Raw genomic sequence first — 5,039 nt, forward strand, 5'->3', positions numbered from 1 at the left:
TTTCCACTAAATTTTATTACCAGCCTTATTTATGGTTAACTCACGGCCGAAAATATCAATAATAGCGAGTTTTATCAAATGGTGAAACAATACGTTCTTAACTTTATAAGTAAAAAATATACTTAATTAATTATAATTACTTTCACCTAATATTAATATCAATTAATATGCCATGTTACTTAGATTGTAATACAAATGTTTAAACCTTCATTGAAAAATGTATATTTACATACATATTTGTTTCATACCCCTTCAGTGTAACAACCCATGTATTGTAGATCAATTAATTTACAAAGGATAATAAAGGAAGCATTTTTTTCCAGTCTAGGCTATCTAATTTCCAACCGCAACCAAACCCCCAAATTGTACTTTAAAAGTTCATTTTATTACATCCAACCTTGATCTATAAATTACTCACACGCCCAATCCATAAAATGTGAATAAATACCTCTATCCTCAATGGAAGCGGTCATATTGAGTAGATTTGCTATATGAGGAAACAGATTTATAACAATAAATGGTAATTGTTTGCAGAAATTTCGCGCAAAGCTATTCGAGAACAACCTGCATTAGCTATTCCTAAGGTAGACAGCTAGTTAATACCATTACTGTCTACTATTTGAATTCTCTTTCAACAATAAATAGTGAAATTTGTCGTCTTATTAAAACTACCTTACTATCATGTTTAGCGAAGGTTTACATCCCACGTAATGAGAATCCAACATCATAACCATTAAAAAATGCTAGCTTTCCTCTTCCAAATTTTGAGTTAATAGACTAACATGTACTCACAACTCCTGAAATTCTCATGTATTGTAAATTTAATCAACGTTCCTATAGCATATAGGAACATATTTTTAAGAAAGTAAGTTTGGCCCGGCATGGCCAAGCGCGTTAAGGCGTGCGACTCGCAATCCGAGGGTTGCGGGTTCGCATCCCCGTCGCGCCAAACATGCTCGCCCTTTCAGCTGTGGGGGTTTTATAATGGTACGGTCAATTCCACTATTCGTTGGTAAAAGAGTAGCCCAAGAGTTGGCGGTGGGCGGTGATGACGAGCTGCCTTCCCTCTAGTCTTACACTTCTAAATTAGGGACGGCTAGCACAGAGAGCCTTCGAGTAGCTTTGTGCGAAATTAAAAAACAAACAAACGAGAAAGCAAGTCGCAAAACATTAAATTTCACAGTACAGGCACGCTACCTTCGAACCATGCCTGGTCTCTAAAAAAGAAATAAATGCTTTTTCAATGACGTTAATCAGAGTTAACGCAAGTTACCCTGATTATTTTTTATTTAACGGTATACTAATTTTGTGTGAATTGTTCAAAAAGATTAATATAAAGAAAGTCATTATTACATGGGTGCATATAATCACGAAATAGATATATTTTATTAAATTTATCGACAAACTACTTCTTATATGGTACTGATTTATAACAAGCAGAAATTATATTTGGTACTTTTTTACAAAAAATAAATAAAAATCCACAAATAAAATAACTGTTTATCAAATACTATATCGTGTAATACACACGAAATGTTCAGTAGAGAGCTGTACCCCGCTGGGATTTACAATGCTAAAATCAGAGATTCGATTCCCTTCAGTGGATACAGCAGATATCCCGATGTGGCTTTGCTATAAGAAAAACACACACAATAGAGAGCACACCAAATTGTGTTTTTAATAGTTTGTTGCTGCCTCTTGTGAGTTCATTAAAATATTAAAATGTATTACACGGATATTTTTGGCCCAACATGGCCAGGTTGTTAGGGCGTTTGACTCGCAATATAAGGGTCATGGGTTTGAATACTTGTCCTACCAAACATGCTCGCCTTTTCAGCGGTGGGGACATTTTAATTTTTGGTGAATCTCACTGTTCGTTGATAAAATAGTAGCCCAAGAGCTGGCAGTTGAGGGTGATGACTAGTTAGCTGCCGTACCTCTAGTCTTTCACTGCTAAATTATGGACGGCTAGCGTAGATAGTCCTTGTCTAGTTTTGTACGAAATTCATAAACCAACGAATTATTTTTCTTTTCTTTTGAATTAGAACTAATAGTTTGGATTCGCAAAGAATTATTCCCACTGGCACATCTACAAGTGCCGAATTTAACCTTACAACTTAATCATCAGTTTAATAAATTGTTTAAAGTCAATCAGTAAAATATTGCACGAATATCTACACTTATGTTTTTATGTATTAAAGTTACATCAAGAAAATACATTCCCTGACCCTAAAAGATACAGCTAAGGAAAATTTGGACTACTTCATTAAACGTTTCAGGTAGGTAACTGACTGGAACATCATTACCCAGAGACAGACATTGTAACGTTTGGTGCTGAATCTCTGTGGATCAGAATTAACTACAAATGAATGCTTGAAAAGTATTTCATGGCTGAAACATAGCCGTGAATTGTACTAATTTCTTGACATCTATAAAACTGAAATTAAAAAATGAAGGTCCAATGGTAACGTAAACATTTGTGCGTGCGTGCTATCTTTGATGGCAGCTTAGAAAGAGATATCCTGTTGTGATAGTTGTATATCATAAGGATACTCTCATTGACAAGTTTATTGAAGATCTTTGAGAGAAACGATGCAACATTATAACTGGATTTGAGATATTGAATGGGACCGATTTCTGTGTCAGCCATGCAAATAGGTGGTAATTTTGAATTGGTGTAAAGAGGAAGAGAATCGTGATGGCCAAAACAATTTTATTAGTTCATGTGTCTAGGAAAGCTTGAAAAACTTTAAGATATTCTGCTATGAGTTTTTGCAGTACCTTAGCGTAGCCATACTTGAACTCAGCAAGTGATTGCAGTATTCCAGATCCTCCCATTGTGAAAACCAGAAAAGCAGGAACTTCTCTGAAATGACCTTTCAAGAATGAAAGATGAAATTTATGATGGAGTGATGTGAGCTTTCAAGCAAAATCATCTAAGGAGGAACTTGTTCCATTCAAATTAATGTCAAATATAGGAAGGGTAACAGACCAGATGTATCATAGAGGTACATCACATACGTCACCTTGCTTGAGCATTCAAATAATGTTTGTTTGTTTTGTGATGTCGAACAAAGCTACACGTGGGCTCTTTGGCTAGCCATCACTCATTTAGCAGTGAAAGATCGCCAACTCTTCGACTACTCTTCTACTAACAAATAGTGGGATTTATTACCACATTATAACGCCTCAAGGCTGAAACGGCGAGGATATTTGATGTGACAGGGATTCGAAGACGCAATCCTCAGATTGAGAGTCGAGTGCTCAAACCATGACTATGGCAGGCCATTCAAAGAATAAAAGCAGTTGTCTCTTATCTTAATTTAGACATTGATGTCTTAAAGGTGTACCGGCTGCAGAAGTTGTCAAACACTTTTGCTTGTGCCGTTTGGGAAGAAAACGATTCAGTTCTTTCAGATCTCACCCAAAAAACTGAACTGCATACGTTAAATTTTGAAGAGAAAGTCATACTACCTTCAGATGTAAAGGGGTAGTTTCTTGCGGTGTTCTATGAAATGCATTTAGCCTGTTGCCATCAGTGAATAAAACACATAGTTTCATGTCCAGACTACATATTAACAATTAAATTTTAAGTTGAAAAAATCAAACTCTTTCTTGAATATTAATTAAACTGAAGTTTGCATTATTTATTTATGAAATAATCCACAAGACGTTTTTCGTTGGTATAAACGTTACATTTCAATACTTTAGTGATTATTCTTCCTGAGTTGTGGCTGGTATTTACTATTGCTATAGCTAGTTCCAAAGTCTAGACATTGTAATGGATTTCCAGTTATATGTTTATTTTAATACCTACGTTTGTTTCGGTATAGGTTTTTAATATGCATGTGACAAACGTCATTAGATATGCATTGCGCGAGTCCCGCCTGTTCTTTAAGTTTGTAGAAAAGTCTTGAGAGTAAGAATCAACAATATTTGTTTTACGAAAACGGTAAATTGTTAGAACATTGTTGAAAGTTCTAGAATCTCATATGATTCGAATGTAGCAGTTAACCAAGATACAGTAATAGAATATTGTTGGCCAGCTACAGACATTAAACTGTAAACTTCAGAAGTGTTTACTGTGATTAACTATTGTTAATCGAGAAACTACTTTTATAGATTTCGAACATTACAAAGTGCTCATCTTCAATGAATTAACTTCGGACATTAGTATTTTTACGTTGACATTATATATCTTCATCGGGTACCCCGCTAATACAACGGTAAGTCTTCGGATTTACAACGCTAAAATCAGGGGTTCGATTCCACTGGGTGAATTCAGCAGATAACCCAATGTGGATTTGCTATAAGAAAACACACACACACATCTTCATCGGTAGAGGTCAGCGGTGTGAAGCCAACTGAGCTACGTAGCTCAAGTGATGTGTGACAGTATCAACTCAAAATTAATTAGCTCGTTGTAAGTCTGGATCGTCGATAAAATATTCTGTTCTAGACCGGATAGAAACTCAGTATAGTTTGTAACTTTCTAAGGCTTTTGTATATAAACCACCATTTATAATAACTATTAGTAACAACTGTTTTTATAAATTACATTGTTTTTATTTGTATATTAAAATATATTTGTGTCAATAAATTAAATTGTGTGTATCAATATAGTTGGCAAATATCATAAATTTAATACATATTGACATTTAATTAACTTCTAAATTCAAATTTTTGGTTATTTGAAATAATAATATGTAACTTGAGTAACATAATAAATCGGAGACTCACAACCCGGCATGACCGAGGGGGGGGGGTTAAGGCGTTTCTTGCATTGTAAGTTGACAGGGAAGCAACAGTTTACTCTTGCCCAGCTATTTTAATTACAGCATTTATTCGTTAATTATAACAAAGACTGTTGACAATTTTCCCCACCTTGAAATTTGTTCAATAACTCCATTCTTAATTGACATATAGGAACAGACTCATTTACATATAAGCCCGACATGGCCAGGTGAGTTAAGGCGTTCGATTGGTAATCTGAGGGTCGCGGATTCAAATCCCAGTCACACCAAACATGCTCGCCCTTT

This window comes from Tachypleus tridentatus, chromosome 13 (genome assembly GCF_004210375.1).
Source record: "Tachypleus tridentatus isolate NWPU-2018 chromosome 13, ASM421037v1, whole genome shotgun sequence".
In the NCBI taxonomy this organism is placed as follows: Eukaryota; Metazoa; Arthropoda; class Merostomata; order Xiphosura; family Limulidae; genus Tachypleus; species Tachypleus tridentatus.